Source organism: Sinohyriopsis cumingii, chromosome 14 (genome assembly GCF_028554795.1).
Source record: "Sinohyriopsis cumingii isolate HCF-2022 chromosome 14, ASM2855479v2, whole genome shotgun sequence".
Taxonomy (NCBI): Eukaryota; Metazoa; Mollusca; class Bivalvia; order Unionida; family Unionidae; genus Sinohyriopsis; species Sinohyriopsis cumingii.
Genome location: NC_142974.1, coordinates 8,717,578 through 8,741,581, shown reverse-complemented (window position 1 = coordinate 8,741,581; position 24,004 = coordinate 8,717,578). Strand labels below are relative to the sequence as shown.

At 36.4% G+C, this 24,004-nt stretch overlaps 1 pseudogene across 1 annotated transcript; it reads right to left on the bottom strand.

Annotated features, from left to right (window-relative positions):
• Positions 1-4,269: 4,269 nt before the first annotated feature.
• Positions 4,270-15,553, bottom strand: LOC149783179 (uncharacterized; annotated as a pseudogene). Its single transcript, XR_016413570.1, has 9 exons — positions 15,420-15,553; positions 14,406-14,568; positions 13,738-13,838; positions 12,895-12,993; positions 10,371-10,533; positions 9,216-9,316; positions 7,908-8,006; positions 6,543-6,674; positions 4,270-5,766 (listed from the first exon to the last, which is right to left on the bottom strand). The product of XR_016413570.1 is annotated as an uncharacterized LOC149783179 (transcript).
• Between the last annotated feature and the right edge of the window lie 8,451 nt (positions 15,554-24,004).

Below are 24,004 nucleotides of genomic sequence, written 5' to 3'. Positions count from 1 at the left end.
TAATATGCAAAACAGTGTGACCACTCACTACTAGCTTCAGTGTTCTTTAATATCTAAATGCGCACTCGAATCACCACTAAGTAATATAGGTGGTATAGAACCTTTCGACACAAATGGTTCACGACTCTCCAAATGGAATCGGGCTGGGATTTGTTTGACCCCACACGTGTATTGTTTCCAATACGTGAGCATGACCCTGGCCTATGAAAAACACGACCAATTGGAACTGCTCTGTTTTTCATCTGTTGCTAATTTTTTAAATTGAAAGCAAGCAAAAGTATCACACGCTATATCCTTGCAATAAGTACACATTGGAAGAAATGATGATTTCTGATCAGTCTTATTAGACGTGGGATTCTTTCTAGCTGTACCAGATTGAAATTTGTAAGTACTTGCTTGAGACTGATATGATTTCCTACGAACAGTCTGCTGAGATTAGTACCTACTGACAAATAAAACTTTGTAACCACCAAATATTCGTCGGCTGTACGAGCTACATCTTCTAAAGTATCTTTTTGTGTTCATCAAAGTAAACTTTAACGTCATTATGGACGCAGTTCTTGAACTCTTCGACTAATATTAGTTGTACGAATTTATTATTATCTTTATTAATCTACTTTGGTGCACAACACCTGTCAAATAGTAGCTCTTTCTTCTTAGGAAACCAAACATGTGTTTGACTATTCTGCAATTCCGTAATCTCTGTCGATATGCCTCAGGTACCAGCTCATAACCTATCAAGATAACATTCTTGACGAAAGTAAAATCAGCAATTGCACCTAATGACATTGAAGTGCAAACTTCACGAGCGTTGTCAATAAGTGCACTCTATAATAACAAAGTCGAGCGCTCTCTTGGCAATTTTAAATTCTCGGCCATTTTTATTCAAAATTGTGCAACCATGTTGATTTCCATTTTATACTGTTTCTTTAAGTGGGTATACCAAATTAATATATTTGGTAACATCAGAAGGTGAACCTTTATGGTTGTGAAGGTTTGTGCTAACTCTTTAAATCTAATTTGTAATTCCATTTCCTCCTTTTCTTTTTGTATTAGCAATTTCATTTTGCTTCTCTCTTTCTTCTTTTGGAATTTGCAATTTAATTTGCATATCTATTTCCGCTTTCTAAAATTCTCTCTCTCTCTTTAGTATTTCTGAATATGCAGTTTCCTTTGCAAATGTCGTTTGTCTTTTGAATTCTCTCTATGTCTCTCTCTATATATTTCTCTCTCTCTCTCTCCTGCATTTGTCTCTTTGTCTCTTATTCCTGCACATGTATCTCTCTGTAATTTCAACTCCTTCTCTTTGTAGCCTCGATTTTCAAGCTCATGCATTCTTATCTTCATTTGATTCTTGTATTTTTATTTCAATTCCATAACTTGCAAGTCCGATAAAAACGTACAAGAGAAACAAAAAGCACATTTATCGAAATTATTCTTTCTACCAGATATTGAACCAAGATTACTTGTCCTAACAAACTTGGATTTACATTCGAAAGATCATTTTCTCCCAAGTTGAAGCAGTTTGTCTTATTTCAAGGGCTTCGGCCGTTTCTTTTTAGGATATAAAATTAATTTCTCCACCTTAGATGATATGATAAAGGCTTGCTGGTAAAATCAAAATAGCAGGAATAGAAAAATGTCCGAAATAAAAACAATTTAATTTCTATACCATTTTTCAATTTCTCTGAGTAATATCTAGAACTTTTATTATGAAGGAGCCACAATGTCTGCTACGACGTTTTTGTCACACAAAAAAATAAAGAACCAAAAACGTACAAGCGTGGTAACAAACTTGACAAATAATTGAATTTTCAAAGCTATAAATGAAAATGTGAGAGGAAAGAACAACATTATGACATGAATCCAAGCTAATCCTGACAACGTTCAGTAAAAACCCAAATAAAAGGAATGTTCCGTGTAAATTTCGAAACCTGAAATGTACTGATCATCCAGTTGTCAGGTTGGCTTCCTTCAGAACTCCTTTGAATAATTCACAACAGTTTCAGGATAATATTATCGTTCAAATAATGAGCACTTTTTTTCTCCAATGATTAGTCCAAACAAAATCGGAATATATTTGATTGCTCAGATAACTCCGCGTATACACCTATTGCACTATATTTCACAATATACTCCACGTGACTGATCGTAATACTCATTTATCGTCAACATTGCTTATTCACGGGACCAAGCCTAAATTATAAGAAGTTAGTGCATTTTTCTGGAATCGTCTAAACCCCATCAGCCAATGAATAATTAAGGCAAAGACGTCATTTTGTTATCAAGTCGTATTAATAAGATAGTTAATAGTAGTTGTCAACACAAAAATGAACACCTATTTATAGACCCTGTGCAATTTTACGCTCAGGTAACGTAGGTAAAATCTAACTATATTAGGTACAATTTACAACGATGAATACAAATTACAAAAAATAAATAAAATCATGTACCATGAGTTACAAAAGACATGTACATACATAACAGTCACTTGCCTACACTAATAATTGTTACGCTTATCTGTTCAGATCATCAATAAAACAGAATATCGTGTTGAAAGTTTAGGTTCGAAAACATACGACGTTAAAATACACGATAAGGACGTTACCGCAGTTTTCGTTGGATTAAGTGAACCATCCATCATGACCAGTGGTCAATTGCAAATATCATTTTACACATACAGACGTATGCTATCATTAGAAAAGAGTCGCGTTAAACTCAAGGGTTGGTCACTTGTATCATTATGATGCGTATCTAATAATAATGGACAATAAATAATGCACTAGCCGCAGTACGTTGTCAGCTGGATTCAGAGTATTTGCAGACAGTGAGGTCTATTTGATAGATAGTCAGCAAACCAGTGAATAACAAACGTATCAAATGCCATGCTACTTTAATGTATGTATTAAACCATTTTTCACTTGTTGCTGACTTTTGGCTTTGCTGTGTATCACTATGAATAACCATGTCCATATTGAAAGATTTGGTTACTCGTGCGTTACATTACGGGTATGTAAAGCATGCTTAGAAGGATTTTAGATCTAGACAATGTATTACTCGTGCGGTACATTACGGGTATGTAAAACGTGCTTAGAAGGATTTTAGATCTAGACAATGTATTACTCGTGCGGTACATTACGGGTATGTAAAACGTGCTTAGAAGGATTTTAGATCTAGACAATGTATTACTCGTGCGGTACATTACGGGTATGTAAAACGTGCTTAGAAGGATTTTAGATCTAGACAATGTATTACTCGTGCGGTACATTACGGGTATGTAAAACATGCTTAGAAGGATTTTAGATCTAGACAATGTATTACTCGTGCGGTACATTACGGGTATGTAAAACATGCTTAGAAGGATTTTAGATCTAGACAATGTATTACTCGTGCGGTACATTACGGGTATGTAAAACATGCTTAGAAGGATTTTAGATCTAGACAATGTATTACTCGTGCGGTACATTACGGGTATGTAAAACATGCTTAGAAGGATTTTAGATCTAGACAATGTATTACTCGTGCGGTACATTACGGGTATGTAAAACATGCTTAGAAGGATTTTAGATCTAGGCAATGTATTACTCGTGCGGTACATTACGGGTATGTAAGACATGCTTAGAAGGATTTTAGATCTAGACAATGTATTACTCGTGCGGTACATTACGGGTATGTAAAATATGCTTAGAAGGATTTTAGATCTAGACAATGTATTACTCGTGCGGTACATTACGGGTATGTAAAACATGCTTAGAAGGATTTTAGATCTAGATAATGTATTAGATAATTTTAGAATATTAGACTATAACTACATATGATTGTCTTCTCCTTAGCTTTCGAAAGGATCGCAATGTTTGAGTTGTTTAAATGTTCAGGTGTTTAAGTCATCGCGTAAGCGGTTGTAAATTTATTTATTGTGTTAATTAAGGAAATAAATGACCATATTCCCTGCAAATGTTCAAAAATAAGTACATTGATTTATGTTTGATATTTCATGGTTTCAGTCCCTTCCTCCCTCTCTCCTTCTCTCTATCTCTCTTAGAATGGAAAAAGCAATCAGAGGCATAGCATGTGCAATATGATAAGCAATTTACACTTTATTTTCCTTGACACTCCGCGAATTAAAAAAGTTCACAAGTGATTGCATACAATACGTGGCTATGAAACTTTTTGATACAGATATTCAGTTGTCAAGTCTCATAAACACAATGATACAAATCACAAACACCAAAAATATGACTACACCTGCAACTTAAACATGCTCAATTTACAAGGATGAATACAAATATGTCCGTGTTTTATATACCTAATGCCCTTGCATCAGGAATATGTCTTGCTTATCTTTTGGACATATTAATTAGTATTTCTAGCATTTTGCGTTCATTACTTTTATGTTTAAGCCTATGCAACTCTTGAAAATAATATATAACCCTGCAAATGACCAAATAATAAACGATCACCTTATACATACACATCAGCCACAAATTTAAAATGCAATCAAATGTACTCATATTTTTATTTATCTTGTGTCCCGAAATAATTTATATATAAAACACAACATATTTGCGTATCAATGGTGTGTAATTAGAGGGGGTAGTCGTAATGCTGGAACTAATAAGTAAGGTTCAACGAACGAGTTATTTCCATGCTGTCGCAAAGCGTGTGAGAAAATTAGCTCATATTGTTTAATCGGGAAGGATTTGACAATATAGCTTCATTTCGCACAATGGTCGAAATCTAAAAAATAAAATAGTTTCATCGGATTTAATAGCAATTGGAATATGTATCCTTTTTAATATTATTCAGGTTTATTTTCAAGCAGAATAATACACGTTTCTCTTATACCATTTAATAACTATTAATATGAAACAGTTCACACTTTGATTTTCAAAACTGTATTTCCATTTGATAAACTGTTGTTATTAGCAAGGATTATGTACTTTATGATTTGCACATCGTTTCAATTTCACTTTACTAAATGAAAGACAATTATTTGTTTATTTCACAGCGAAACCATTTGCTGTCTAAATTGCTTGATTGACGCAATAATATAATATGGTTTCCACTTATAGGCTGAAAATGCTTTGTTTTCCTTTGTTTCAAATCCTTATTTAACTTGAATAAAAAGGCGTGAAAGATCCAAGCTCTTTATATTCTTGTGAAATTTCCATTCACACATTAGCATTTAATTTTACTTGTACTCTTTTGTACAAGAAACATGAAAACGGAGATAAGAGAGAATCCTCGCATGCGTCGTCTTTGTATAGAGCATTAAATGCGTCCCTTGGTTTTACTACTGTCTACATGATATGGTCTTCTTTGGACTTAAAAGGTATATCTTTAAGTAAATTTGAAAATTAATGTCAATAAAATAATAGGCATAAATTGAATGTGCGGAGAACACTGATATAAAGACCTTTTTCAATTTGATCTCTTCAACCTATACGAAACACTTTAATTCTTTCTCAGAAGTTCGAGGTTTTCGATCATCTGGTATTGTACAGGGATTTCCATTAACGCACATAAAGCAATAGCTGCGTATGTGTTGCTTGCATCTTTGAGAATTTTGTGAAAGTCTACGAACTGAAAGTTATCAAATTCACGTTCTGGAAGTTCGTCATCTAATTTTATCATATCTTCCCACGGACCGTCCCCCACCCCAATCACCACGATAGACAGCGGCCATTTTGAAGCTTCCACTATGGCGTTGATGGTGGTTTTCATATTCACAATCTTGCCATCAGTAATAATCACCAGAATGTGGTACTAAAATATGAATATTATTATTATTATTATTATTATTATTATTATTATTAATTCAAGATGTATATATTTCTTACAATATAGTGTTAACATTTCTGCATATGTTCTTATTGAGACTCAGTTTCATACTTCGGGGATAGAAAGGCAAATATTTCTTTCTGCCTAACAATATAAAACGTACAATCACCATGTGTATATCATTGTAATTATTCACTAGCACCAGTATCTTTTTTTCTTCACTTTATTGAGTATGATTCCCACTCCTAACCCTCCACAACTTTCTCCAGCAATATTATTGTGTCTGAGGAAACTAAAATTACTAAAAGAGGTCGCATTTTCTACGTTTTGTATAAAGTAGGCGCAACTTTATTGCGAAAAGCGTGCTCAGTGTGACAGAGATGTTCGTAAGCTTTCGGATACAAACTTTAATAACATTCTTCAATGACAGGACTCTTCGTACTTATATATTGCAGTTCCAATACTATTTGGTTCACCTTGTAAAGATAAATTTAAGTGTTTATATAGCTAAAGTATAGTCAAAACAAGAACTGGACAGGTAATTATGCGACCTGTAAACCTTGTCCGATGCCCTTTACCTGAGCATGTGCTTTTGCTTGGTAAACTTTTGCATCGATACAAATGTTGTATTCGTGCGAATACATAACCTTATAATTGTTATATTTTGTGCTCGTTTCTACCAGCCAGATAAAATAATTGCACCGTAAATGCATTTGGCTCAATTTCAATCAAAAGTGGATCAAATATATTTTATTTATTACCTTTTTTGTCTCGTTAACAAATTTCACTGCCTGTTCTATCAATGGGACAAAGTGCGCTGAACCGCTGGGCTCTTTTTCTTTGGTTACTTGATTATATCTGTCCAAGACCTCATTAAAACCTTTGCACGGGCCCTAAAATTAGTAGAAAACAAGATAGGTACACTCAAATAATATTGGCAGGAATCTAAACCAAACAGCATAATTCTGGGTCCGATTTTCAAGGAAATCATAGACTAAGTCATGTACTGGGTACAGAGAAATAAATCATAACTTCTAAATTTGACTGAATAACATATTTTTAAAATAAACCCACTTTATTCCTTTTTATTGTTGCATCTTTTCCATTTCCTATACAAATAGTACTTTACAATTTTTATCTATTTGCTCGAGACTTGAATCAGGCATCAAAACTAATTAAACTCCTTACAAACATAATAAAATATTGTCAATTATTGATACATTCATTTGTTCTCATGCAATCTCACGTGTATATGTGTTTGTGATTTGAATTTTTAACCTAGCTTTACCAATATTTCAGTCATATTGCTACGATGTCTGCAGTGTGACAGATTATAATGATGTCTAGCACTGTGTCATCATGCTGCATACACGAAACATGATGTCCCACCCAGTCATTATATTGACACCAGACCGACCAGTCCTAACACTAACCCCTTAATGCCGAGCGCCAAGCGAGGCATCTGTTAGTACTATTTTTGTAAGACTTTGCTATGACTAAACTTATTATCGAACCCACAAACTCCCGCATCCGAGGCGGACGCTCTAACCACTAGGCCACTGGAGCGGTATATCTCACTTGTATTAAATACTAACGTATTGATATCGCACCATATATCAGCACAGGTTGTATTGCATTTTATTAAATAGTTACACCTCAATGAAGATGTTGAAACAATATATGCAAGTGGCCGTTCTTTAACAGGCCTAAATAAACCTGTTTGCATCGATAGTCTTTCGTAATAGCGAAGAGGTTGCATCTCTAACATTTTTATTTTTTTTTCTCATTTAATGGCGTTTTTCAATGTCTTTCAAATTTTATGAACAAATAAAAACTAATTATAGCTTATATTCTACTACATTAATTAGTAAGAGCTGCGAGACAGAACTGTTGCCATAAGTAGTTCCATCACCTATGCAACTAAAATCATAACAACAGTTCTGTAAAGAGAGATTGGTTTATTGTATTATACCATGACAATATAAAAGACAAATACACGTTTGTACGATTCTGAAATTAGACTGACCTTTTAGAGACGACCAGAGTCGTGAGGACGCTTGATGGTCTGCTTCAAATCTACGTTGATTCTAATAAATACTGTTAATTATATAGTATTTCTCATGTACCTCAGATTTCAATGGGAATAAGGTGTCACAAAAACAAAACGCTGGTATCCAGCCGTCGTTGTCAAGAGTCTCGAAACTTTCTCCAAGGATACATATCACCTGAGCAAATAAAGAAATAACGTGGTACACGGGTTTCTGTAATTAATAAAGGCAATCGATTCAGAACAAATATTTAAAATATCATTGGTTCATACCTCATTTAACTAGACTAAAAGTGTGTGTCAAACTATATCATTAGTGAAATTGTAAGTTCATCAAGAGTTTGTCGCTGCTTTCTTCATGACCTTTCTTTCAAACGTAACTTGTGATTTGATGTGATGTGATGTGATTTGGTCTGTTAACGTATCTTTAACAATTTTTCATTCATATCGCTACGATGTCTGCAATGTGGCCGTTTATAGTGATATCTAGCACTGGGGCATCATGCCGCAGACATGTAGCATGATGTCTCACCCAGTCACATTATCCTGACACCGGGCCGACCAGTCCTAACACTAACCTTTTAATGCTGAGCACCAAGCGAGGCAGCTGTTAGTACCGTTTTTGTAAGTTTTTGGTATGACTCGGCCTGGTATCGAACCCATGACCTCCCGCATCCGAGGCGGACGCTCTAACCACTAGGCCACCGGAGCGGTTCAAACGTAACTTGTTAATCCTTTAATTTCCATTCTCTCATGACCCGAAGATCCTAATCAATGTGGACAACGACCAGATTTTCTTCAGAAGAGAATCACATAGTAAACGATGTCGCCATATGTGGTTACTAACAATAATTTCATTATGGATACAAAGTTATTACTATGTAACCTATACAATGTAGAAAGATGTAGTAAGAATTTTCCAAGGCACAGCCCAAACAGTAAAAAGCTTACGTCAGGGTCAGTGAATCTAAGCAATGACATTATATACAATGGAATATATGTACTCTAAGGCTACGATAATAAATGGACAAATATGACATGTAGTGATTGTAATTTTAAATTTCTTTCGACAGATTATCTAAATGATCTTAATGCAGCAGTATATTTTGTTGAATTGAAATTATCCATGTGTCTAAATTTTGACGAAAGGTAATATAGCGCTTAAACGAGGTACGCTAGAAAGGGTGAGATTGTAGCGGACAAAATTGTGTCAGTGTATCGCATACCTACCTACCTACCTGCAAACATACCTACATACATACCTACAAATATACCTACCAACCTACCTACCTACCTACAAACATACCTACAAACCTACCTACCTACCTACCTACCTACCTACATACATACATACATACATACTCATGCTTATGCTGGTACATAATACCTGTTGGTACGGATTAAAGTTCGGTCAACTGGTATCGTGCAAAGAAAGCCCACCAAAGGTCTTTTGTCCCTGTGACTTGTTGCTTATCGTGTAATCGATACCTTGAAAATCGCAGAAGAAAGATTGAAAACACAGCTCAGTGTACTGATATACTTCTCAGCATACAGTGACAGATTTCGATATATGTTTGCATAAAAAGACAGAAAAGCCGTTAAATTGGTTGTGGTTAAAAAAGAAAAGTATTATTCATGCACGCATTTGCTGCAAAAATTCTCTTGAAAATGCATGATCCATACAAAGTTGTCTTGAGAGCACTTCAGACCATGTCACACATTGTGAACAACTGCCCACTGATACAATTCCATGGTGGACTGCACGCTCTGCACCTTGCCGATGATTACGTTGTTAAATCGCTGAACACTCACTGCACACAGTAATAATACTACTGAGAGCATTTATATTTAAACATCTTTCCTTTGCTTTACAAATAGAAGGACAAACTGCTGATGTGCAAAGAGATGACATAGACCATTACAAACACGAAGACCAAATGTTGATGTGTCGAGGTTTTCTGACCATGACCAAAAATAAGACCAGCTGGGTAGGTGCATGCAAATGCTACTGACCAATGCACACCAGAGAACCAGCTGTTGATATGCACAGAAATGATACTGACAAGTGCAAATCTGAGAACCAACTGGTTATTTGCACAGAAATGATACTGACAAATCAGAGAACCAACTCTTGATCTGCACAGAGATGATACTGACAAGTGCAAATCAGAAAACCAACTGGTTATGTACACAGAGATGATAATTATGCAAATCAGAGAACCAACTGGTTATGTACACAGAGATGACACAACCTGGTCATTATGGAATTCGATGCATTCCAACTTGACCGAGAGCCATTTTAAAACTGCATTTCACAGTTTTCAATAATATGAGTATAGGCTTAACTCAAATTCTAAATTATTTACGTTTAAATTACATAAATTTAATGATCTAGTACAATAGGCATGGAATGATATTAATATTTGTTCATTGATAACGATTCCACGACATGATTATTCATTGTGCTAGGTTATAAAAACAATATTGCTTGTATTATACAAATATTGTAAAATCAAACTATTATCATTTTGTTAAAACTTACCGAAAATAAGTTCACAATCATGAATACCAGCATCTGCCATGGCTTTTGTGACGTCATGGAGGGTTTTGTAATTATCTCTTATAACGTAAAATCGCTTTTCTCTCCGTTCCCTTGCATTCGGATCTCCAGCATCGTCGTGGTCCACTTGCGAATCAGACCATTTCTATATAACAACAAAATCACTCGTAACTACTTTACTATTATATATTCTACCTTGCAAGCACTGTCCTGAAGAGATGGCATAATCATGCAATAAAATATGGTAACAGTTCTCTTGACATGGTGCAACTCAATATCCCTTCGAATCGTCCTAAAACAGTTTTCGATTGATCTACTTGTGACAGCTAATAATTTATATACGTTACGTTGTTTGAAAACTGCTCGAACAGTCACTTTGGGAAAAAAAGGGAATATGCGTTATTTATTTAGCATTATCACACTAATATTTGTATATTATATTAAATAAGCATATATCAATAGTGTTACTGGAAGCCTGGAACGAGGCAAATATAGGTTGTTTTGCTTATTCTGTTAATTAATATATAATTTGGTTATTAAAAAATGAGGCATTTTTTTTTCGGCTGAATAAGTTTGTACTTCTTTCATCAATATATAAACTTTTCGTGATATTAGTCAGTTGTGAAAGAAAAGTAAAGTATGGTTTATGTCAACTAATCAGACTGACATGCACATTACAAAGTAGGAAACGCTTGATAAGGTTAAGAAAACTATGATTGATATGTAGATTTGTATACTTGAACCTACAGTTTAACATTCAGTAATTTAGGGACGAAACATCAAAACCATTCGCTAATCAATAAATAAACACATTTACCTACACGCGGATGAAGGTGCAAAATCGAAGAGGTATATCTTCTTCACTAAATTAGAGGTTGGTGTGACCAACTTTGAATTCGAAAGTGATTTAATTTTCCCTCCTTAAGATAAAGTGATTTGCTTTATAATTATATGCTACAAATTGAGAAACACTAATTTGCTATCTTCTAAGTTCTATACAGACCATTATGTTATTGAGACACAATAATATACCTCTGAGACGTAAAGCTTGAGTAACGTCATTGATGTTAATAATAGTATAATGATATCTTTCTGGTTATCCTGACCACGTATTGGGTAATGTTTCGGAATTCTTTATTCTGTATATGCTGACAAAACTTATTTATCCTGCAGTTTATTCTTCTCTCTGCATACATTTTGATGAGACATTAAATGTGTACAAAATGTATGCTTACCATAATTTATTCAAATGAAATAACCAGATTTGTCCTAACATAAAATGATCATCCACTTTGTTCATAACTTTTTTCGAATATCTGCACTCGAAATAGCACAAGGAAAGGGGAGATCAGGAGAAATTACATAGTCCAGCATTGTGTCTTCTTTGCTAATTGAACAATAAATATATCCCTTTAATGCTCCTATTATTTAATAATTTGATCAGCCTTTGACAGAAACAGGTACACACCTTCCATTAAAACTGAAAATTTCTGAAAAATAAGCTTCATTCATCTCAAGAATTTGTCGAAAATATTGATAAAAGGATTTCATCATCTATATCTCTTGAACCATTACCAAACCAACGAAAAGCTCATGATTCTCGACCAGCTTGTATTGATCAGGATCTCCATTAATGCACGTAAAGCAAGTGCTGCGTATAGGTTATTTGCCCATAACTGTGTATAAATAATATCGGATGTTAAGAGAGGAAAATACAACGAGCAGACTGTCTCCTTTTAATCCACTCATTTCTAAGCCGCTTGGTTTTGCCAGTCTTTTTTCAGGCTTTTTGCACAAATCAATATCCTTTTTAATTTCTTCATATGTCCAGTTCTTAAGAAATAAATCGCATTATTTAATGGTTACCATGCACCTATGGTAAGTACTTATGTCGCTCACTAACACAGACACAGCACGTGCGAAGTAATGGTTAGTTATGATGCATGTTGTAAAAGACAGCTGAATTGTTTGTTTGACTGAAACGATTGGAGATTTGCAAAGTGAATATCCTTTACGAATCCGGGTGAATCAGATACGTTGGCTATGTTTGGTTAGAGTTAAGTGGTGTTTTGTTGAATGAAAGCAACATTATTCTTTGATTGGCAAATCTCCTGAAATCATTTTAGCAAAATAGGTATTAGAACATAATAACAAATAAATAAAGGCTGTAATATAAATACACACTCATTTTTTCCACTATCGTCAGATTATAATTGAAACAAACATAATACAAGCAGACATAATATATGCTTTTATACGTCTTATATCATCAAAATAAAGCCATGTCACCAGCGGTTATACAATATTGTGATCAGGAATATATTTTAGAGACCACAGGGTTTATGGTGGCACTTGACGCTGTGTTTCAAATCTGATTGTGTGGAGAAGAAAAACACAAGCGTCTAATTATGGCTAATGGGATCTTTTGAACACTCAAAAGTCAAAACACCTTGATCAAAAGCCAGTCGTATAAACGATGATAATTATTTAGATACATTCCTTTTACCTCTGGCTTCAACGGGAATAAGGAGTCACCAAAACAAAATGCTGGTATTCGTCCATCCTTGTCTAGCGCCTCTAAACTTTCTCCAAGTATGCATATTACCTGATGAAATAAAAAGAAACGTTTTTGTTAGTTTTAGCCGTAAAAGATGGTAACGTAGTAAAAATGTTTTAATATCATCTTTACAGATTCCATTGTAGTTTACTACAATTTATAGTAAAGGCAGAAAATGTCATTAAGTCAAATTTCTTACAGATTTATGCATTTATTTCTACATTTCTTATTTATTTTCACTTAAATTGGTCATCTGTTTTTATCTTATCTTCTTAGGGATGATACGGTGTCGTGACGGGAATAAACTAAATGGAGACATAAAGATCAGAATAGAACCATATGGCGAACATTTTCGCAATTTCTGGTCAAGGTCGATTCAAAGGACGTTTCAGACTCTAGACTTGGCAACCTTGATAAAACATAAAGTTTAGAGATTATAGAAGAGAAAGTTTACACAAGATGTTACTCATAATGGAAACGATGGCACCGGCAGTACACACACACACACACACACACACACACACACACACACATAGATAGATTATAACATAAAATATTAGTTGAAGAAATATTACATTATATTAACTTTCTATTGTAGTGATTCTTGATCACAATTCTTTCTGGACATAGCTATTGCCAACAATTATCTAACCAAACCACTGTTTTATCAGGAATAGATGTTACAAAGTCGTCTCAGTTGTAAATAAATATAAATTTTCCAAAGGGTAAAAGAGCAGTTGAGAAAGTGTCAGTGCTTAACCGACCTACCTACGTCCATACGTTCACACTTACCTTTTGGTAAGGGTTCATGTTCTGTCCACTGGTATCATGCAATGAAAGCCCACCAAATGTTGTCGTTCCCTGTGTCTTGTTGCTTGTCGTGTAATCGATACCTTATGAAACGGAACAGAATTTTCTACAAAGAAACTTGCTGTGTATATATGCTCCCTAACCTATAATTCAAAATTACATAAATGCTTGCAAAATTATAGTAATATACAGTTACATGTAACCATGGAAGATATCCTAATTACACGCAATTGAAGAAATAATTGTCTTTAAAATGGATGATCCTATCACAATTTTCCTTAACTGCGGCGCTACCTTCACACTGTTATTTGGCATATACTGTTTCTTTTCAAGACAGCAAATAGTGGCATCAATTGTTGCTGTAGGGAAATGATAAACTGTTTTATTTATCTATAGACCCTCATCTGATTTTAATCTGCTGGACCCGTATGAAAATGGTTGACCGAAATTGACCAGAATGGCGAAATTCATAATTTTTAAAATTTAATTGGGAAACACTTGAGGAAGTGGACATGGAGGGTTGCAAATGTTTCGATTTGTTCAAATATATTGATACCCTTTACATAGGTCTGAGGACAAATCATGATACATTATTATCATGCGCAATACAGTGTTTCAAACAAGGTAACTAATAATGAGTAAAAGCGTACCGAATATAAGTTCACTGTCATGAACACCAGCTTTTATTATGGCCTCAGACACGTCATGAAGGGTTTGGAAATTGTCTCTTATCACGTAAAATTTCTTGTCTCTTCTTTCCCTGGCCTTAGATTGCCCATCCTCCCCTTTTGCAAGTGGCAAATCAGACATTTTCTACAAAGACATCACTTGTAAGGTCTTTATTAATGCTTATTATTCATAACACACACTATCAGTAAGATATAACATGAATACATGAGAACATTTCTTGATAGTATTAGTTACACATCCCTTTACTTTGTCCTGCAGTTTGCAATAACAGTATTATGTATCGTCATGACCATATCCTACAGGATCTCTCATGAAGGATAATTAGTTTGTCAACATAAATTATTTGACTAGTTGAAAGAAAACAGTGAGTGTAGTAATTACATATTTTAGAACGGCTTCGTTGTTTAATACGTCTTGGACTTTAATTAGAAAGACATTAAATATTATTACGAATATTTGATCTTAAATTAAGCAATAGACATCAGCTAAAACCAATACATTTTGTAACATTCAACAAATACTTTAGTTCCCTAGAATAGAACTGAAAATTTTAAAGTACTTACAGCATTGCCATTTAAATCACAAATAACCAGTAAAGTTCTAACACCAGTTCTTATAACATCGAAATAAAACCCCATGCTTAAGCTGTTGATTTGCATGTAATGGCCCGTAACGTGATTATATGATTATTGTCAACGGACCCGTGTAGTTATATATATTTACTAAAAGAAAGATCGAAGTGGCCGACATTGAGTTCAAAAGTAATGGACTGTCGAGTGTGTGTGTGTGTGTGTGTGTGTGAATAGGTTTTTTAACGTAGCTTTCCACAATCTTTTAGTCATATCTCTACGATGTATGCAGTGTTGCAGTTTATAGTCATGTCTAGCACAGCGGCATCATGCTGCAGACACGTAGCATGATGTCCCACCCAGCCACATTATCCTGACACCAGGCCGACCAGTCCTACTACTAACCTCTTAATGCTGAGCTCCAAGCAAGGCAGATGCTTGTACCATCTTTGTAAGTCTTTTGTATGACTCGGCAAGGGTTCGAACCCATGACCTCCCGCTTCCGAGGCGGTCGCTCTAACCACTAGGCTACTATCGACTGTCGACTGTATAAATGAAGGGTGGTTCAGTATTTCACACCTATATGTTAATCAGTAAGCCTACTATAATGTAATTGCTATATAATCTAAATCTTTTTAGGAAATATATTTTACTTCCGTTATGAAACAGAAGCCAATCTATGCAATTAACAAAGCAGATAATATGTTTATACCGTAGTTATGTCTTTAGTAATGAAATTAAAGTTTCAATAAGTGCACATACCTTTATGTAATATATAATGTTTTCGACGTAAATACCAATTTTAACCTAACTTCGAAACACCGATCAATACCTATTTAGAAGACACACCTTTCATGCAATTCTTAAGTAAAAATGGCTTCTAAATTAACAGTACACTAGCAATCAATGTACGCTCTGTTCCTCATTGGTTACACATTTAAAATATATATTATCTCCCTTTATAAGACTTGTTTCGGGTTCATTTTGGGTAACTACCCCTGTGATACTTAGATTTAATTGAATACCGCATTGTATTTACATCTTACCATGATTTGTCAGTTTGAAAGAATTGCTACGTTAAAATTGGCATCTCAGTATATATTGCCTTGATCGGTACAGCATCACGCAACACCGATATACAGCATTTCTAAGGGGATATCTTATGTTGGGTAATTTGTACAATAATGCTTTTATCTCAATGAAGATAATACAACAATATGTGATCGACAATTTTAAATCATGGGAACAAATATGAAAGTGCTGTCTCGTATGCATTTGACCTCTTGCAAATATAAACAAGTAAACACAAAATGACCATGTAATGATTATTCGATGCAGACTACTCAAAACATGCTCGCCACTTGCATTTCTCTGAGGTAAACAAAATTCAAAGTTGTCCACACACCTGCTAACGTACACATTCACATGAACAATGGACATCTATATGTGGACCACTACCTCAAAACGTACTTATTTTTCGCAAATTACATTGTAACCTGTTGAGGGTAGCCTCTCATTCTATACAAAAAGTGTTCATCATTATGGTGGTAGATATTATAATGTCGAATCAACATAGTTATTCCTACCTTCAATAGGTTTGACATGGACTTCTTGTAATGTATCATAGACAAAGCAATCTGGTAAAAAATTAAAAACAAACGTCTCACCGACTTAAACCTTAAGTCACAGGGACCTACCTTACTTACAATTTTACTGCACTAAGAGAGTTTACCGTAAACGTTAGCACAAACAATCTCTAAAAAACTAGATTGAAACTAAATTTCAACAAGTCTTGAAAATAGGATAGAAAGGTTGCAGATACGTATTTTGCAATAGGATGTCGATTATGTTACTATGCAACCCCTCGCCAACCTTTATTGTTCTAGGGAGGACTGTTGGCAAATAGCATGCTACCATAATGAGGTCATTAGCTAAACCCCAAACCATGAACAGTAAATGAAGAACTATATGCAACGTTGAGCTTCTTTTGTAGAAAGGGTGTAGTACTAACAGAGAGCAGAATCGATTTGGTAATTATATAATGAAAGATGCTTTATAATTCAATCTCAGACACGAACTTTATCCCAAGTTAGTGTAGTGTAAGATATGGGCCGTAAGGTCCTACCCTCGCAATGAGGGTCAATTGCTCATCAAGTTGCATTATATTGATTTTCGTTAGGTTTTAGATGGGTACCTATGTACAAACCATACAAGAAATGTATAGAATCGTTAGCTAACCATAAATGATTAATCTAAGCCACTAAAATATGTAATATTTATATATATTTATTTTTAATTCATTCGTGTTGTACACAATCATTTCATTTGTCATTTCTGGCATGGACAATGTCGAAGACATAAAACAGTTTGTTTTCTCCAGTCGTCGGCATCGAATGTGTATGTCAGTAATTTACTCGAAGACTCATCAAGATGATTTCCCCCACCAAATTCATTAGCTACTTATGTAACAGTATATATTCAGTACGCAAAACCACGTGCGCCTATTAACAAAATGTAAAACCTAACGAAGAATAGAGAAACAAATGCACATGCATATGCAAATTTTGCCCTAATTTCCCCTATCCAGGAAGTAGGTACTATGACGTCACCCTTCAATCTGCCGCTTGTGACCTAGGAAATAACAACAGATGAAATGACTGGAGGCGATATTTATGTATATACTTTTATACATTCGGATGTCGATACCACCTCTAACGACCAGCATAGTGCAATAAATCTTCTGTATTTCGAAGATACGTGATTAAACATAAATTAAAATTATAAAAACAATTTACATTTATTCAAACTATCGATATTTAATTGCCCTTTGGTCCATTGAAAACTAAAGTTGATACAGATTTCGCTAAGTTCCCCTGCAGAAAATAAGGTAATTCTACTAAAAGACTCTGAGGTTTTTAATACAACTTCGTCATAATAGATTTATATTACTAAAGGGTGTCTGGATTCTCGCATACATTCCCAACTAAATTATCTGGTACTTTATTTTTAATTTATTGACATATCTGAAATTATTGGTTAAATGATTTATGCAACTTGAATAGTTACTGAAATCCAGAAATGATGTGTTATAGTTGAGGTATAAAGTTAAGAGTGATTTATTTTTAGTATTAAATTTCAAAATATCAATTAAACGTGGAGATCCATTTTCAAAGAATAACCTATTTTATCGCATTATTATTATGCAATATCTGACCACTTTGTTATGGTCACACTATATTCTATCAAGCAAGGAGAATTTGAAACTTTTATCATACAAAACTAAACTTTTGGAGGATTTAAACTGTTTAGTATTTATTATTGCTAAATTTAACTAAAGAATTCATAGAAGATTGATAAAACAAAATTTAAGGTTAGAAAATAATGCAATAAAATAGTGCTATGTAACATTCGTATGCGTGCAATAGCATAATTTGCCACCGAAAACGTGTTTGATAATGTCACAACATAAATTGTGAAGTAATGAACAATCGAGTTTCAAATTTTGGAAATAGTATTGAAGTTCAAATAGTTATTATGCTGACCAAAAAGAGAATATTCTCGTCAACGAAAGTCCACTCCTGCGGGCTAGTGGCTAGAGCGTCCGCCTTGGATACTGCAGGTCGCGAGTTCGAACCTTGGCCGAGTCATACCAAAGAAATAAAAACGGCACGATAGCTGCCTCGCTAGGCGCTCAGCATTAAGAGGTTACTGTTAGGACTACTCGGTCTGGTGTCAGAATGTGACTGAGTGGGACGACATGTCTGGTGCAGAATCTTTCTGTACTGTACATCACTATGAACTGCCAGACTTCAGACATCGTAGCGATATGTCTGAAAATTGTTTAAACCTACGTTAGAAACCCGAATCACACGCACACACACACACACATCAACAAAAGCATTTGGATATTGTTTATATTTTATGTGGATTGTACACACATATTTAACCGGAAGCAATAGTGAGTAAATTACACGAGTCTTAAAGAATGGAAACCATGTTCTGTCTACTTACCCTGGACTGGATTAAGAAACTACAACTCCGGTTGTTATAAAGCTCCTTTGCTTACAAATTGACTATTAGAGATGAGCAAGAATTAAAATCATAAGAGTTCTTGAAGTAACTCTAGTTCACTATATTGAAACTGTGTAGTGTTTTTCTTTCTAAATCGTGCGATTGCAAAAGGTTCAAACGATCGAATAACCTGGCACGCCACATATGCCTACCTGGATTTTTGTTCAAATATCAGGTGGTGAACATAGGCTTTACCCTGCTATACTACATTATTTTTGCACTTTAACTGTGCAGTTAATACCTTTAGACGTTTACCGGGCTGATAGACCGATTGAAATTAAACAAACCTAACAAGGACATGTACTTCGCATCGATTTTAGTACAATTTAAATTCTTGCCCAAACTTTATACTTCTTATTTGCTCGACATGACCTAAGTCGTTTATTTTATAAGTGCATTGATTGCAAACAGAGAGTGGGCAGTAAAGATTGTTCGTTACCGGATTAGCGTGTAATGAGATTAAGTTACAGACAGAAATCCTTCTGTTTCTCTCCATCTGTCGTTCTCTTTCTCCTCTTTCTCTTTCATCCAGATTGTCTGTAGCGTTATATATATATATATATATATATATATATATATATATATATATATATATATATATATATATATATGACAGAAACCAGTGGCCCTAGTTAAATATGTATGCATGTATGTATGTATGTATGTATGTATACATATGTATGTATGTATGTATGTATGTATGTATATGTAACTAGGGCCACCGGTTTCTGTCTTGCATAGAAGACAGTAGATCGTATGAAACCTATAGTATCGTTAAGAATCTTGGGTGATACAAAATGGATTCGGTTCTCTAATTTTTGATGTGGTTAATTATTTAACGATGAATATATTAATCAATGGTTTGCAATATTTTCGTGAAAGACACCATCTTCTATGGCTCAGTATATAAAGTTTTGAAGTAATCGTTCTAGTCTGCTCTCAGTTCAAATATGGCTTGATGTAGAATGTTGTTGTTTTTTTGACTTTCCATATTCAATCCATTTTGTATGATAGAAATAAATTATTCCTATCACTTCATTTTAATTTCGAACAAACATTTCAGATTTGTTTAACCTATCAACGATACTTTAAATCCGAATTCGATCATTTCCTATATCTTACCAAATGTTTCATAGTCATGTATTCGTTTTTTTTGTTGTTGTTGTTTTTCTTACACAAATCACACGTGACACTGGCAAAACAAATCGTCATTGGTACACCTATGCAGTTGATACTTCCGTCTCCCCTCTTAGAGACTCAGGACTCACTGAACCGGAAGTTCTGTTCCCCAAAGTGCATCCTTTGCGAATCTTTGTCTTTCCTTAGAATCTGTTTTTCAGTTTTACCGCCATATTACGAGTGGCTTTCTCGGAGTAATTTCTATTTGCTCAGCAATCTTCCCAGGAGAAATCGATTTTCGCCTGCTAATTGAAGTTATAATTCGGATCAAACTTAGCGGACAATGTCCTCCTCGCTGTCTGTCCACGTGGAGACGGATTTGGAACACGTCCCGGTCATCGTGGGTTCCTTTGATCTTTGTAACACCTAGTTGGGAAGTCGCTCGATCTAACAATATGCCGATTCAAGATACCCGGTAGTTTCCTTGGTCAATGTAACCTTGTGTAAGAGATTAACTCAAACTTATTCGAAAATGAAAACGTGCGTTACTATATGAATTACAAGAAACAAAATCATAACTACGCTACACGCTAAGTATGCATAAACAAATGGTTATCTAGAGAGAGTTCTATGCCATTCCAGCGTTCCTGCTTATGAATTAGGCACCTACTTTCTCGGTTCCTTTCAGACATCTGATCTGCATTCGGTACTGCAGTAAGAACAGCGACCATCGCATCAAGCGTCCATTAGGCAATTTCGCCTGCGCGAGGTAGCGGAGAGATTGGTGGTCGGTCTCCAATATGAACTTCCGCCAATATAAGTGCCGCTCGAACCATGATATCCGGAACACGATTCCGAGGGATTCCCTCTCAAATACGAAGTATTTCTTCTTAGCAGCAGGCGGTTTCCGACGACCGTACTCGACAGGAAATATTGTCCCTGTGTGATCTTGCAGTAGTACTACTCCCAGGCCCGTGTCAATTTGTGTCAGTACGGATCACGAAGTCTTTGGACAGAACCGGTAGATGGACAACAGCGTCGGATGTCAGCCTACCCTACAGCGTTAGGAAAGCATGCCCACACGCATACATCCAAATAACGTTACTCGGGGCCCGTGTCCTGCTCAGGTCAGACAACGGTACCAATCCCCCATCCACAATCGCACTGAAATTGATCACATACCTCTGGCAATACCCGGTCCAACCCAGGAACGACTTTACCTCAGTTTTCATGGTGGGGCGTGTGGAGTTTCTCAGCTGCTCCACCTTCGACTTATCTAGAGACAGCATGCTTTGACGCAGTGTATTCCAAATAGGCCAGCATCCGGAACCCAAGATGACATTTGGAAGAGCGAGCCCTCAATCGCACCTGAGGTAGCCGCGTCAAAAACGTCATCTAGCAGAGTGAGTTACTCACCCCACGTAGATGTGGCCAGCAAGAGACCATCCATGAAGATGTAAACACCCCTATCGCGCAAGGGCTCCAAAAAGTACCGCACCATTCTAGTGATTACGCTGGGTAAAAGCGAGATTTACTCTATCCTCCTCCCGTACCGGAATTTTCCAATTTGCCTTGGACAAATCCAACATCAAAAGATGTTTCGATTTCGTTACAGAAATGAAACTATGTTCTGGATCAGGTAGCATTTCGACTTGAAATTCCATTAGCTGATTCAGCTTCCGGTATTCAACGCAAAATCGATGTGTGCCATCCTTCTTCTTCACTAAGATTACCGGAGAGCTGTATGGAGAATCGGCGAACTCGACTACTCTCGAAGCAGTCATCTGCTCAATCTCTTCTCTTAAGATTTGTATTTCTTTCGAAGCAAAGGGTAGGGTTTTCGCTGCATGGGACGGTCGTCCACCAGCTGAAACCCGAACTCGAGAAGTGACTATCTTCCGGGTATTTCCGTAAGATCATCAGAATACCCTGTCAGCAGCGTCTCTATCTCTTCCCGTTGATCCGCTGTCAACATGGGGCACACGTGGAGTCCGATGGTGTCGCAGCCCTCGCGAATAGACAGCTCGGGAAAGTGTTCTCCTTCGGCGTCCTCTGCGATGATCGTGTTGACGAGACAATCGCTGACGCTGTCTCTTTCTCGGTATCTCTTAAGAAGATTGGAATGGTACAACGTCTCCTTAGTCGGTAGCCGTGTCTGACAGGACTGACCTCCGATCTTCCCGGTTACGACTTACGGACCACTCCAAGAAACATGCAGTTTGTTGTGTTCTTGGGGAAATATCAGCAACTCCTTGTCCCCAACTTCATGCAGAAATGGCTTTGTGCGCTTGTTGTAAAGCTTCGCCTGACACGACTTTGCTCGCTTGAGGTTCTCCTATGCGAAGGAACAGCCTTCGTCCAGTTTGTTTCGCAAATCCGCGACGTACTGATATGTAGTACTTACCTCATTGATAGCATGATCGTCCGTCTACAGTTGTCTCAGTACGGCAATAGGGCTACGTACGGTCCTCCAGTACAAGTGTTCGGAGGAAAAACAAAACTAAACTCGCATGTGGTACTTCCCAATATGCAAAAAACATGGCACGAATGTACCAATCCCAATTTTTTGTAGCGGCCTTCACACAGCTTCTTTAGCATGTTTTTTTCAGAGTACCGTTAGGCCTCTCGACCAGTCTGTTACATTGGGGGTGATACGGCATAGTCGTGAGTTGTATAGTCTTCTTGTATAAGAACTACAGCGCGTCATTAAGAATTTCTTTCTCCGTTCCTTCTGTAGCGTATTTATACAACGGTGCCAGAGTTGCGTGTTCCAGCTGCAGATTCCTCAATTTGGATGGAAGTACGTTATTCACCAATGTCCATAGGCGTCGGTTTTGTCTGTTGACTCTTGGATCTGATTTCCACAGCCTTCACCGGTGTCGGTTTGCTGGTTACGGGGTTCGGTTGTTGCAACATATAACGACATTCTAGTATGACGTCATGTGATAATCCATCCTAGGACGGAGCTTCAATTTTGCCCTTCACGTACAATGAATCGAGGTCAATGACAGCCACTGGCAAAAAGTCACGTACGCTGTTTGCGTATTGGACCTCCTCAATTACCCACCCTGTCTATTCCTCAGGTTTAGCATACTTCTTGTCGACAAGGGTGGGAACGCTCCACCCAGTGTCGTACAAGAGGGTTACACCTTCTCTGTTGACAGTTGCATACGCGAGGTTTGCTGGTTTACAGCTTGCCTCCGACTCGCACTTCTTCCTAGCAACGGTATTCACCTGGATCTGTCGGCCCTTGCAAAATGCCCCAGGCGCTTGAAGGTGTAGAACGTCGGCGGTCCACGCCGTCGTGCAAGGCCCGTTTTCGTGGACGAGGCTTGTCCTGTCCATAGGTGGAATCCTTACATGTAGATCCGCCTCTTACCTTACCGTCACCCAGACTGGTAGTGAAAGCAAGCTTTTCCTCAACCACGCAGCGCAACTCAGTGGGTCGGGGTTGGTCCGTTCTCCCGGAAACTCCACTCTTTGAATGTGCCACCTCGTATCTCACCGCCGTGGCAAAGAAGAGCCTTCTTGAGCGCGTTGTAGTCGTCAGCTTTTTCTGTAGCTAAGTTTTGCCAATTTTGCTCGAGAATTTTATGAACGCATGCGAGTTTCTCAAATTGCACCAGGATATCGTAAATGGACTATTCTTTGTAATTTAACCGCGGACAAAATTTATCTGTGCCATAAGGTGGTCGATAATCGATCGCACGCTCCCTCCAGAACTGATACTGGAGTTGTCCCTATCGTTGGTCTTAGCTTCTACCCTTATTTTTTCCATTTCGAGAGTTTCAGCAAGCTCT